Source organism: Sinohyriopsis cumingii, chromosome 6 (assembly GCF_028554795.1).
Source record: "Sinohyriopsis cumingii isolate HCF-2022 chromosome 6, ASM2855479v2, whole genome shotgun sequence".
Classification (NCBI taxonomy): Eukaryota; Metazoa; Mollusca; class Bivalvia; order Unionida; family Unionidae; genus Sinohyriopsis; species Sinohyriopsis cumingii.
In genome coordinates this window covers 120,676,852-120,692,450 of record NC_142966.1, presented here as the reverse complement: position 1 = coordinate 120,692,450, position 15,599 = coordinate 120,676,852, and positions in this window count along the sequence as shown.

The following is a 15,599-nucleotide window of genomic DNA, read 5'->3' as shown; positions in this document are numbered from 1 at the left end:
AGTTCCATCTGGGAGTGGTAAAACACAACTGTTACTTAATTTAATAATGAGGTGGATGACCTGTGATACATTTTATTTTATAGCTCCGTCAGCTGATGATCAGCGATGCTACGATGTGCTGAAAGACTTTAATCAACGCGCAAAATCGTTGAATGAAAACAACCAGGATGTTATTAATTTTATCACTAGTATTGATGAATCACCGTCTGTGGATGATCTTGACGGGTCTGTTAACAATTTAGTAGTGTACGATGATGTGATGCAAGATAAACAGTCCAATTCTGCCCGAATATTCTCGCGCGGAAGACATAAAAACACAGATGTGATTCATGTTACTCAAAAATTTACACAAATACCATCAGTAATTAGAGAAAATTGTAATATTCTTGCTGTGTTTAACGGAGTTAGTGTGCATACGCTACCGATATATTTATCAGAACTGGTGTGACGGTGATATGGATTATAATCGTTTAAAAAATGTATTTACTCGGCTCAGTTATCCCCGCATGGTTTCATAACAATAAACTTACATGACCCAAGGTCGAGATACCGAGTCGGTCTTGATACAATTTTTAATTAATAGAAGCAGAGAGGGCGATGTCTCATACTCGGCACTCGATTGGTAAATCCTTTTTTTTACGATTTTCAAGAAGGACGTTCATTTCGAACCCTTTATTTCCGATTTCCAGGAAGGCTTATTATTTGAAATAGAAAGTGAGTCAATTAGAGGCTGTTAGCTCTCTCTGCTGCTGCAATGAACGTTGCCGTGAATGCCGATGGCAGCACTAGGTTGGAGCCAATGCGCAACCAAACTTCGGCGTCAGTCCGGCACATCTCCCAGGGCATGTCTTCGTCGCTCCACTCTCCTTCCTCAAGAATTTGTGGTGGATATCACCTACACAGTCCAAGCATATGGTATATACTAACTTCGATCCGATTCCACAAACGACACTTAACTTAATTCCCTCCCCTGTCGATATTTATAAGTATGTGTACCACAGTATGAGCTGGGGCACAATTTCGACCCCCTTTTCAGTCATCCCAAGCTTGAGTCAGGCAAAAGCATTTGTTCTGAGAGGTCTCTTAACGGCTCATTAGGGTGTTTATCTAAGTGGGTCTATTATTCTAACTAGTGGTATTAAGAATATATTTTGTGCCATGACGAGGATAGGGGCTCCAGGCTGTTTCTCTTTTTGCCCCCTAGGGGGCGCACGGGAAACTGGCAAGTAACTTGTAAATGCTACGAGAAACATGATGGAACAAAGCGCTGCGAGCTTGCACCACCCCAGGAAACACCATGTGCATGTGTGAGTAACTGAACGTATAGTATTGTGTATGAGCTTTTTGTCGTATAGTGTCATCTAGTGAAGTGACGCATGTTTTAGTGAAGTTAAATATATTTTTTATGGTGTGGTGGGGTGTATTACATAACTATGTTTCAAGACAGAGTTATGGCAAAGGCTAAACATAATACATTTTTCTTGCTAGAGTCGAATCGAATCTAGTGTCCATTTAATGACTTTAAGACTTTTAGCTCAGAACAACTGAAATTTAACCGTAAAATTATCTTTTCTTTTAATAATTTTGCCTCATAACACACCGTGTCTATGTCAGTTTGACTCTTAGACAGATTTTGGGTGAAGTTTGCTTTTTACTGGAAATATATGTAATATGTATGAATTCGTGTAATACGGGCGAGTGTTCATATGACGTATTTATTACAAAATTCTAAAACTTACAAAAATTCTAACATAACGATTGACAAAGTCAAGCAACAAAAGTTAAAAACTTTAACTAAACAAATTTCACCTTAATAAACAATGAAATAAGAGTAGCAGACATTCAAAATTAATGAAAATACACTTTACTGGACTCAAATTGTCTATTGACAAAGATGAAAGTTATTCACATAGATTATGAGGTCACGTAAAAACTGAATATTACCAACAAATATGTAAATAACTAAATCTTAAATCTATCGTTGACTTCATTGTGAAAGAAGTATTGATTGTCGCTGTATAAACACATTTGCTCAGCAAGTCAGTGGTCCCGGGTCCTATCTCTCTACATGATTAAATGTAGGGAGTTTCAAGAAAGCGTTTGAAAAAAATGAAAGTGTCACTGTATTTTTATTTTATTCCTGAGATTCTTAGGACTGTGCCTAATCAAAACCTAACAAATTCAGTAAACGACTGTTCAACATTGTGACTAAATTTGTACTTGGATAACAAGATCAGGTCGGTGTGCCATGGGGCAGGACACTTTAGTCTGATTTTCCTCGGTATGAGATAACTGACATAAACAAATAAATCAAAATATTATGTATATCCCGTATCAATTGTTACTTGTCGGATGTAAATACCATAATTAGAATATGAACAGCTTACACTTTTACAAAAATCCCTATCAGAACCATCAAATCGTGAAACACGTTAAATGCAACGAAGAACAACAGAACTTCTCACAAAATGTATCACGGTGGTAACACAAAAAACCAATGAATGCAGGGACAAAACGGAATTGACCGTGAAAATAATGTGATTGCATTTGTCAAAAATGAAAATACACGTTTTATCAATGAAGTCAACAATAATGAAAGCTTTGCGGATTCCGTCACAATTCAATTTTTTTAAAACTATATTCCATAAAATGCGGGAAAAATCCGCAAGGGTGGTCATCACGTTAAATGTTTGTACTGCATGTAAGTTATTACAATATACGTGCAAGTTACGTAATACATGCATCATATTACATGTACATTAAATTTATTGCAATGTCTTCCAAATATACAATCAGTTTTCTTAAATATACCTAAATATAAATTAAATAGAATACATATTATGCATTGAAATATATAATCCAAAATAAAATTTAAGGGGTAGAGGTATATCAAAATCTGAGACTAATGAGCAGTAATTGTATCCGAATTTCCAGGATATAATTATTGCGGTCCTGAAACTTGACTTGGTATTTGACTTGACGAGTGAGACAAACCAAGACCTGGTGAATATCCAGAAAACGTTATTGATAGGGCATGTCATATTCATGATGTAGCTTATAAAAATAACGATCTGCAACAAAGACATACTGAAGATGCGAACTTGATTAATGCATTAAATTCTATATTTAATAAAAAAAATTCAAAGAATCATTAGCTAATTGGTTGACCTGGTAATCAATCAATCGATTATTATAAAATAATGGAATGAATTTACTATGCCCTAAGAGGATATTGGAGGGGTAGAGCAGCGATTAGTAATCTCGCTGATGCAACAAATGTTACACGTTCTGTTGCTGCAAAATGGTTTGCACGACAGGCAATATGGCAAATTTATGTACCACCACCTAAAAAAAATAAGCATGCATATTTTGATACCAGCACTCCTAATGAAGTTCATCAAGCAGATATTTTATCTTTACAATATGATACTATGAAACCTGGTAGACATCAATCATGTACATACAAATACGTGTTGACTGTCGTTGACGATGCAAGTAGAAATAAGGAAGCAGAGCCGTTATCAACTAAAACAGCAACTAAAGTTTCTTCTGCTTTTGAACGAATTTATCAACAAGGACCCTCACGATGGCTGCAGTTGCTATATGTTGATCCTGGTAAGGAGTTTCTTGGTTCAGTATCATATCTGATAAAGAAAACATAACGTCAAAATTAGACGAGGATATACCGCAATTCACCGTGATCACGAAGTTGTTGAACGATTTAATCGAACAATTGCTGAGCGGTTATTTGGATATCAATATGCGAAGGAAATAATTTAGAAATATACGAGATCTAACGAGTGGGTTACATGATTACCAAATGTGAAAATGCATTAAATAATGAAATTACTCGAACAACTGCCATGAAACCTAGTAAAGCTATTCAAAAAAAAAAAAAAACAAATATAAAAACATATACAATACAACAACATGAATTTTTAAAACAACCAGTATTAGATAATGTGACTGTAAGATATTAATATGAACCCGGTGAACTTGAAGGTGGTAAAAAGAGAGCGACTGATAGTATTTGGAGTATTACGACACATACAATTTCTAGCGTGGTAAGATCTACGGGTATACCTGCAATCTACAGACTAGATTCAACTGCTCCTCAACATGAATTTGTGCGTGAAGAATTAAAATTAATTCCTGAAGACACACAATTACCACCACATTCACTTTTATAAACTAGCACCTCGACGTCAATTAAATTCAAGACAGGTCGATATTACATTTTCGCGTGTGTGACCAAAATTAATATTAATTCTGTCAACGGTAAATTGTCTTGGATTATTATTTGAATATTGCCACAACATTACTTTGTTACAGCTCGCACAATGATCATTCTGTCGTTGTTCTAATTTTATGATAAATTGAGCATCGAGATCAACGTCGCGCTTATTTTTTGTCACATTGTTTATAATTAACTAAAAAAATTCTTACTATATCTTTATCAATAACATCGCTATTACCAGTAGTTCCTGTGAAGTCTATGACAATTCTCCGCAGCTGAGATATTCTTCTGACTCGAGACACTGCGAGATAAACTAAATTTGACCATTCGATATGATCATTGATGATCCAAACAATTGTATCAGAGATGGTTAATCCTTGTGATGAATGAATTGTCATTGCGTATCCTAGAGTCAATGGAGTTTTGTCCATAGTTAACGCGTTCTCAACAACACTGACAGGAACTAAAACAATATTATTTAATATAACAATATAATTTAATATATGATTTTGTTTCGCTGACGATCCTGGTATTTCAACTTCGATATTATGTCTTCGCGTAACGGCTGGTCGATAACACAAAGGTACGGGTAGATTTGAAATTTATTCTTTATGTAACATAAATAATTTTTGTTGAAGTGTATCACGAACTATCTTTCTACTTGCAACTATCAAATCATTAGGTCTCCATAAATTCCAAAAAATGTTAGGAATTTCTGAAATTATTTCACGCATTATTTCACATTGAATTGTATTCGGTTATAGGCTGATTAATTTCTTAAATTCTCTTAATTCTGGATCAAGTGCTCTATGATCATCAGTAATTTCTTCATAATAATCTTTAAAAAAATCCTCAGGCATTTGTGTTTAGACAATTAAATAAATGGCGGTAGCTGACCATGATCGCCATACATTATCACAGCGGTATAAAACAATTATCTTTGGAATATATTTCTCTCCCATTCGTTCAGGAGTCCATTTATCTCCCTTCCATCGAAATAATTTATGATAAGTGCATGATTTAATATTTCTTTCTCTCATTTCTCTTGCGAGTCTGTGTGTAGGTGGTGTTAATACAACTTTTTCTGAACAACGGTTCAAGAATAATTCGATCACACGAGTTGTTTTACCAGAACCCTTAGGCCCATTGAGATAAACTGTTTCTTGTCTAGCTACAGGATCCTATACAGATGGTGCAGATGATAATTTGGATACTTGATTTTTTTGGTAATAAATACGCGTGATTTCTACGTCAGCGGATTCAGAATAATTAAGTATATATTCTTGTTTTATTCTCCATTCACCCATGATGCATAAGAGCCAGTATGTAATTGTTCTTGCAATCCTGATTTTGTAATGATAGTAAACGAATCCGACTCTGACAGCAACCTCAGAAACTCTATTTATGGAAACGCACGCGAGCACTGAAAATCTTAAATGAGTAAACGGCGGTGACTCACCATCAATATAATTCATAATTGTACCTAATTTAGTTCCGTCTGATAAATTAACATTACTTCGACCGATAAATGAGTTTCTGTTCGTTGTATAAGCAATTATAAAATCTAGTTCAGCATCATCTATAATCAATCTTGTACAATGTCGTTATGATCATATGATCCTCCTTGTTTGAATTTACCGATTATTTTTCTGTCAAGATCTTTTGCGATTTTATTCTCAGAATCAGTCATATGAGGATTTTCATCATCAGAATATTTCGTTTGTTGTGGTAACCAAATTTCTTTCTGCGGACGATATGATATAATTGCTTCACTTACTGTTAACAATAATATTAATTTTACATCAAGAATATATCGTAATAATACTGTTGGTGCCCACATTTTTCTGAACAAATGTTTGTTAAACCAGACAGATTTTCAGCAAACTTAAATCACTCGATACAAGTGAATCCAGCCAAAAACAAATCTAGTAATGGTCCGTTTATCGTTACTCTGGTCATCTCGTGTGTGGGATGTCCAAATCGCTCAAAATACATAGAACACTCACCCATACCAAGAAAACATCCGGGATAACATGCAACCATATCAAAAGAAATAACATCCCTAAAATCTTATTTAGTATTCCATAATCCACCGTTCCCGTTAATATATCAATCAGAAAATCAAGCCTCTTCGGCTTCCACGAATTTTTCTCTCTAACAAAATGATTTGCGACTGATGGAATCGTAAAACAATTACTGAGAATCTTTATGTATGAAATCGTAATGGGTATATTTTGACGCATACTTTTTTATTTTTGTATGAAGAAATTCTATTCGATAAATCTCACCATTAGGTCTTATAAACTGATCAAATCTGCCTTTTTCTTCGATGCAGATGCTTCCATCAGGTCTTATCAGATCACCATCACCTTCAGAGCTTTGAAACAGTCACACGGATACATGATCACATTTACTAACCTGATTATTAAAATCAAATATATCACCGTTATAAAATTGTAAAATTCGATTGCTTGGAAATATTGTTGCTGCATTAGTCCACGCATGCGCATTATGATCAATAATTTCAATCAAAGCTCCTTTCGATTTATACTTTGATTCGTATAAACTCTTCAGCTATCATTCTTGCTGTCATTGGGGATTTTAATTTCTTTCCTAATTCAGCAACATCATTTATTGTAGCTCCTTTATCCTTGACTGATTCAGCCCATTTATGTTTTTTTTCTACATCGCTGATCCGTTGAACCATTTCCACGTATCGCATTTTAAAACATTCCGATACTCGCTAGGCTACACAATTGATTTTTGAAAATTTCATCGGTTTTAGATTATTAACACTGGGTTAATCATTTATCGGATAAATTCCATAAATAACAGAGGTTACAGAATACGCTCTTTTATAACACGGTTTGTCAATACCAGTCAACATTCCTGGTCTGGAATGTTTACTTAATACGGAAATTTTTACATTATAAAGGACAGGTTCATATTTGTCACTGATAATTCAAGTATTATTGTTTGTTTCTGCTAATACAATAAACTTAACTCTGAAAAAATATTTTCTATTGTCGAGATAATTAATAATCGTTGCCCTTCGTTGGTCGTTCATTGTATTATCGTCGACATCATCAGGGTTGCGTACGATTTTGAACGTCGACCACACATGACATACACCATCATTGCTAAATTCTTTCTTAGCGTCATGAATAGTATTAATCAAACTTTTATTCGTCGGATCAAACAGTTAATGCTTCAGTATTGTCAGAGGATATTCTGTCGAGATTAAATTTATCTTTAGAAAGCTTAATTTTAATTGAAATGTTATATATATATATATATATATATATATATATATATATATATATATATATATATATATATATATATATATATATAGTAATAATTCAAACAAAGAACCAATGCAAATCTCTTATGATAGACTCTACAACTCTTTGTGACAAATCTTGTGTAAACGAATTCTGCAGATATCATTTACAAAGTGTACCGAGACGGAGTTTATGACCAAAATCGTGTCTGAAATGCGTTGTTGGAGTTAGAGGAGAAACGCAGTTGTTTGTTCAATGTGGTGGTAAAAAATATAGAGAACTGAAAAGATATGATTAACAAATAACACTGATAATGATAAGGTTATAAGAACCACAGAAAACTATCTTGCTAGTTTTACGAAAAATTAATAATTTAAACAAATAATGTTATATATAAATGGAGCAAAAAGAATTTGTAAAACATCCTATCATCAAAATTTACGAGGCTTCTCTTGATGGTATCATCAGGAACTTCGACTAAAGAAAACCAGTCGATACTGTCGCTAATACTGGTTATCTAATGTTTGGTGTTGATGGAAAGAAAAAGTTTTTAACGGACTAATCGAAGACGGTCTTCTGATCTATCATATTGGTTCAAATCCGAAAAACAATAATTTGTGTAATTTGCGAGCTTTCACACAGAGATAAAATTATAGATTTGGAAATACTGGGAAATGTCATAAATTTCCCATGGTTGTTAAATTTCTGAACGTGGAGACTCCTGAAGAAATAATATATCAATCAATGAATGCAGCTGGCAAATATTTTCATATTTCTCGATTGTGTTAGATACAGACATAAGAAGAAAGATAACTCTGTCAGGTAAAAGATAGAGTGATTAAAAAATAACATATAATGATGTTAGTACATAATTTGTTTAATTATTTTTTGGTTAATTTTTTCACCATCGTGTTGCAATTAATATAACCAAATCGGTATTTTCAAAGAAATACAAGCAAAGGTATCTTAATTTAGGTCATTTCTCTATCATCATTTAATGTTTTTATGACTTCGTCGATGATATAATCCGTTGACAGCGTCAATGGGAATAACTCTTTTAGATAAAGGTAATGCCTTTAATCTTATAAATAGTTTTTATTTATTGATCAATAATGTTCTTTTGCTTGATTTTTTAAGAAACATCCTCATTTTTCTGAATTTGTTGGGTTTCTTGCTTCATCTAGATTTGATAAGAGATAACAATAAAGAACTACAAACAATAAATAAGCCATACCCATTGCGTTAGCTACTTTTAGATCAATTTGTAATATAGAAATACAGTATTTCAACCCTGACTGTGTCAAACAGAAATATATAGTTCTAGACTCGCCATTGGCGCAATACCTACCAAGACCATGTATCAATTAGACCTGAAGAAAATTGTTTTAGAACCAAAGATCACCAAAGTATATGACATCGATTTTGGTAGTGTGTGGAGCAATCTACACAATAACTTTATTGACCCAATTATCAGAGACGTGTGCTTAAAGTCATACACGACATTTTACACGTAAACTAGAACATGTTCTTAAAACGAATTACGCAGACCAAATCATGCAAGTTCTGCGATGAAATTGAGACCAAAGACTACTTATTTTTTAAATGCAAATTAGTACACCCGATGCAACACTGGGTGATCAAGTGGATTAAGAAACTTTCAAGAAACAGTTTCAACACCTTCGATACTTTCTTGAGATTTGGCCTCATTCCCGTAGAGGCCTCCTTCCTGGAGCCTGAGTTCGAAAACCTTTGTCTCCTACTGGCAGCCGAGTACAAATATGTAACCTGGTTTAGACGCGTTCGATCCTACTATCACAATGAAATTGTAACTGTTAATTCGCTACTATCCTTCTTTCTCTCGAGACTAAAATGTAGAAAAAGAGCCGACTTTCACAGATATAATCTTGTTGAATTCCTTGACAAATGGTGTCTAGCAGGTATTTTCTGCAGCCTCTATAACTTCGAATTAGTCATCTAATACGTGACACCTTTTCTTTCCTTGTTACACGTAACCACTCTCTCTTGTGTAGGCGACATGTCGGCGTTTAAATGTCAAACTAAAGATAACCCCTAGAGTACCACGGCTCGCCACAAACTAAACGATTTTCCGCCGCTACTAATTCTTATGACAGTTCTCCTTGCCACATGGTACCAATGCGAGCGCAACATTGTATCTTTTGGGTTATATATGAAAAGAACATATTTCACACTTGTCCATCAGTTTTATCGTATTATTTTGCTAAAACTACATTGCACTTGTCTACTTATGTGCACCTGTATCCCTATTCAAAATTTGTAATACACATCCATAGTGAACACAGTTTTGTCACCTCATTAATGACTGTACTTTTATCCACATTTGCCAACATGTCGCACACCCAACATTCTCAAGACTCTTATCTCTCTTATTTCCACTGAAACCGTCATATGGGAAATTGTTGTACATCCCATTTATTCATTACCTCAGCATTGTCAATTCTTAATCATTTTATATTATATTTTATTGAACTACATTTTATTTGTATTCTCTCTTGATATTGCATGTCCTACGTTCCCAATTCTGTTTTACTCAATAACATTCAACAGCACATATCTATGTTTACAAATAATGTATACGCTTCTACATTCATCAGAAAAAAAGAAATGTACATCTAATACCTTTTAGCTTCTTTGTACAGATTGTGTCATATTGTATGTTGTCAGTGCACGCCTGCACATGTGATACTGTAAATATTGTAAATATTGAATAAATATATATGAAATACAAAAATATTACCATGTGTTCTGGAATATCAAAATAACTTCACGCTGCAGTTTGTATAATCATCTGTAGAAAATCCAGCATAGGTAACTTTATAAAATTTATGAAACATATATTAAGATTGGAATATAGCGCGTTGCTAGCGCGGCTGATTCTCATACTCGAAGTCCGGCGATCAAATCCTGTGACTGAAAACTCTCGACAGTGGCGATATTTCGCAATATCCACATTAAAATGTGGGGATAAAACTTAGATCGGAATTCGTTCAAGAATACGAAACGAAAAAATTATTAACACGCGCGTGATGCAGTTAACAAAGTTTGTCAGGTCGTGAAATTGAAAATAGTAAAGGGGATTTGGAAAGTGAAAGTATTGATAACGTAACAGATGAAAATGAAAGTTCCAGCAAAGTCGTGGTAAATTACCCTCTGGGTTTTATTCTACCTGAGAAATAAAACTAAATTCTATTAAAAATATATTTGTTTATGAAATCATTACTATACAATTTTTTTCGTCGATTTGAATATATCAATGAGACCGTTAAGATCTTAGAGATTGATATTCGAAATTTCATTTCGTAAATCAGGACACTTTCCGGATTGGTCAGTAAGTTTGAAATGTATCCTTGATAATAACGGACTATGACAACGTAGATAAATAGGATTAATAGGCTTTTGCACAATCAAATGTCCAGGAGGTACTTGAGATGTAAATGTATATAAAATATATCCTTGTTGAGCCTGGCTAGCTTTTTCACGATCTATTTGATAGCTGCTATCAATTGCATCACATACAACATTGAATGCGATTGTTGATGTTCTATTTACAATTCCTGGTGAAATATGTCTGCCGCCACCGTTTGGATCATTATTATGTTTGAGAATATTTGATGGGGTTATTTTTCTCCATGCATCAACGATTTGTGGAAAATGTTCATTGAATAATTGACCCATTTTATTAATTCGTCGGTATTAAATCCTGGTAATATAAAATTCAGTAATTCTTCCTCGGTTATTTTATAACATCTAGCAAATATTTTCTTTATAATTTCTTCCCCATCATGACTAATTGACACAGAACCAAAATTTATACGCCCAATAAAAATTTGGTTAGTATAATTAAGATCTGATACAATTTGATTTAAATGCAGTATTGTTTCAATGATTTTCCATTTTAGATCGCTTTTAGGATACTCCAAAATATAATTTTTAAATAAATTTACTAATGTCACGGACATGGTTATACGTTCAGTTTTAATTCTATTAGCCAGTGATCTAATTTCTTCTTCATTAACAACAAAATTATTAGAGCTTATTGGATCACTTTTGTGTAGATTAAGATAATAACGAGGATAAGGATTCCATGGGGACATATTTCAATATTGTGGTTCATTTATATAAAAACAATTCGTTAATACAGAAATCACCTCGTTGAGATTCTGGCGGCTTTTATATTCTGGTGCTATTTCAGGCCACCCTAACACATTTCTGATCGATGATTGATAAATATCTACAACATGATCTAAAGAGTTTATTTCAATTGCAGCTAATAATGTTGATTCGTGCATTGATTGAGAATTCTTTTTATTCTTTTCCAGATTTGATTCAGCGCTGAAATTCAGCATTGATTTGTTCGATTTCATAACTACCTGTGAGAATTCTGACAACGTGCCAATCTGGAGTTTCCTCATCTTTATTTTTATTTGCAAATACCAGTGAATTATTTGCTGGTAATTCACCAAATGATTTTGATCTGTTATTTGTCTAGCTGTAATATACTCGTAATTGTGCTAGCTCTATTTCTTTCGCTGGAATTGCAATTGGAAAGTTAACACTAAATTCTGGATTAGTTGAGCTCACTAATATCATCATTGTTTTTGACGGAGTTGTATTAACGACAATCTTCTGAAGTAGCTCGTTCGGAGTTGACATTCTTATTTAAATCCTGATTTTCTAAATCAGGCCTGGATTCTATCAAATCCATTACTTCTTTGTGAATTTTAATCATCTCCGTAAACTCAAAATCAATATTTTTCCATCAATAATACTTGCTGATAACAACGAGGATAATTTGGAATATCTAACATCGCTGTGTTTAATTGTATTATATAATCATGCAATTTTGTGTTAGTACACGTGCATATTGTTTGCGATGATATTAAGAAGACCAGTAATCGTTGTTGCAGCTGAAACACTGCTGGTGATGTCATTGTAATTGTTGATAATAATACGCCGGTTCCAGCAATAACAGCAGACGCCGAATGTATAATTATGTCAACAGCAACTACACATCTGCGATATTTTTTTTTACTTTTACTGAATATTCGTCAACGATATTTTTTAGTTTTGTTTGCCATTCACGTGCTTGATTATATCTAAAACGTTAAACGTTGATTGGGGAGCTCATTATATTTTAAGCAGGTGGTAGTTTAGTAACTAATTCAAGACACCAATGATGCAATAAGGGGTTGCCTTTTCTTCAGGTTCCACAACGAATATTCCCTCATCGTTTTGATCTAGTGCTGCTTACATATATCCTGAGGATCCATTTGGTGGAAAACGCCGTGAAATTGTAGCAGATATTGTTTATGTTGTAGTCTCGGGTATTGAAAATCTGTATAACCCGATAATCTTAGCGCTGTGTTTCATGGATTTACTGAGTGGTGACCATAATGCTTGTCCAGACGCTACTGTATATATTATAATATTGGCAAAACATTTTATGTCAGAGAGTTTAATATAAAAAACGGCTGGACTTCCCAAAAATTCGTTAATGGCTCTATTTGTGTTTCCAACAAAATTTTTAAACGCTTGTACATGATTAAAAGTATTCAGATCTAAATGTGACCATTTCCATCACTGATTGTTATTATCGAGTTGATCATCAGAATGTTGCTATCATCGACATATTTCTTCGTTGCACGTCAATGCTTGATTCTGGTTCTCCAAGACCAGTAATTTTATTATTAGTCATAGTGAGAGAAGCAGTCATTGTATCACCTACGGTTAACAATCGATCATTGATCTCAGTTCTGATCATGTTGTTCTTGCTGTCTGCATATCTTTTTGTTACCACATCATCATCTGATTTTAGTTCTCTCACATTAATAATTGTATTTTACTCATATTTGATCGCCGTACATAATATCTCCAATTCTTCTGATACGTTCAGCAATTTCTCCTATGATTGATAGAATTGATTCATCTGATTTTTTTTATTTTACCGCTTTTCGTAAACACCACGAAGTTATCTTCTGTTGCATCTGGAACAAGCAGAATAATATCTGTCAAAGGGATATTACTCGTTCTTAATCGTCCTTGTTTATCCTGAAAACAACGACTTCATTTTGGTCCACATTTGCAAGACTCAATCAAGGATTGCATATTTAGATAAGTCGCCGAGCTGAGTTTTACTCAGGCGAGAAGATCTTCCGTAAATATCTATCTTTATACTGTAAAATCTGTTTAAAACGATTAATGGCTACTTGTATACTCGTGTACGACTTTATGAGGTGGTAATGTTGATTATGATACATCGTCTAGTACAACAATGTCTTCACGACCACATATTGGCGGATCTGTTATTGTTTGTGTTGGTAATGTTGAATACCAGACTGGAGTTTTTATTGATTTTACGTAACTTATAAATTCTTTTGGTACAGCCAACCCATATAAATCAAAATAAACAAGTCAACGTGGATCAGTTGCGTATGGAACCCAATGAGTACCAGGACAAGATCTATTATCAAGATTAATGATACCTGTTTCTAAATTGTTTTATTAGTTTCGGTAATTGATCACATAAAAACACCTCTAAACTGTTTTATATTCAATTTTTAGCAGCATCAAGTAAATCAAAATTTGTCATTGGACGGATGAACCAAGTGTTCCTGGAAGTCTCAGTCCTTTTCCGTATCGATACGGGGTTCCTGGTAATCTTTGACCTTTAATTCTTTTTTTAAATCCTTGTATTGTTGCTTTCTTTAATGCTAAGTCAGTAAGTTTACCAGCAGCGGCTCCAGCAGCACCAAGTGCAGCTGTTTTTGCAATAGCTGGAGCAGCAGCAACTGATAAAGGGAAAATATAATTAGGTGTGTCTTGCGGCGGAATCAAAATATCGTGCGTTGAAAAGATATTTTGAGAGAATGAAGGCTGATGATAATATTAAGATAAAGGACACACTAGTCTGCATAGAGAGCTACATAAAAAAGATAATTTCGTATTAGAGAAAGTGAAATAATATAATGGAGAAAGTTGAAAAAGAGACTGATCCTGAGGAATTCAGGAAGCACCCAATATACATTAATTATGAAGCCAATAGAGGCTGTGTCATCAGAAACTATCGTCTTAAAACATCCATCAGCAATGCCTGTAACATGGGCTACCTCATGATTGCTATTGTAATTTAGTGACCGATTAAACAAAAGAATGTAAACCTATCTCAGCTGCTGGAAAATATTTCGATATTAATTCTGGAACTTTACACCATGTAGCAAGCGTTATAACTAACTCAACTACATCAAAGTTGTTTAATCAGAAAATTACATTTCAGTATATCCAGTAACGTAATTTATTTTTCAGCTAGAACAAATTGCCGGAATTTCAGTTCGACACACAAGTTAGACATCACCGTATCACGTGTCAATCCAACCAAAAATACCTGTGACAAATTGATCGCTAATGTTACATATGGGGATCCACACCCTCGGCAAAAATTATTACCTGTTATAATAATAGAATATGAATGATTTAAAATTCTCAGATACAGAAGTAATTCTCTGTTAAATGCGTGTACACTAATCTGTAAGTGCGAATGTATTGGTATAGTTCATGTAAATTATTTTAGCCTTATATTCTTAATAGAGACAGTGGCCGAGTGGTTAAGGCGTATGGGGAATCTTTCAAAAGACCTATAGAAAGTTACTTCAGGTTAAAATCTCGCGATTGACATATTATCGGCGTTTAGAAGAGGAAAAATATTTATAAAGGTGTTTGCGTGTGTGCCTACGATGAATTAAAAAAGATGAAATTTCGTTGAAAGGGTAATTGTAAAATTATAAAACGTAAGTCAGGTGCAGTTGTCTGGACCAGTCCCGAACTCAATTAAGGGTGTTCATTTTATAGCCCCAGGGGTTCACGTGTGTGTGTGTGTGTGTGTGTGTGTGTGTGTGTGTGTCTGTGTGTGTGTGTCTGATTACAAAATTTAAAAATTTAAAAATTAAAATTCAGCCTGGAGAGCCCTCTGAATCTTTAAGATTTCGACCTAAAATTTTGTTTCGCACTTAGCGATTCGTAGGGGTGTGTTCATACAATTGAAA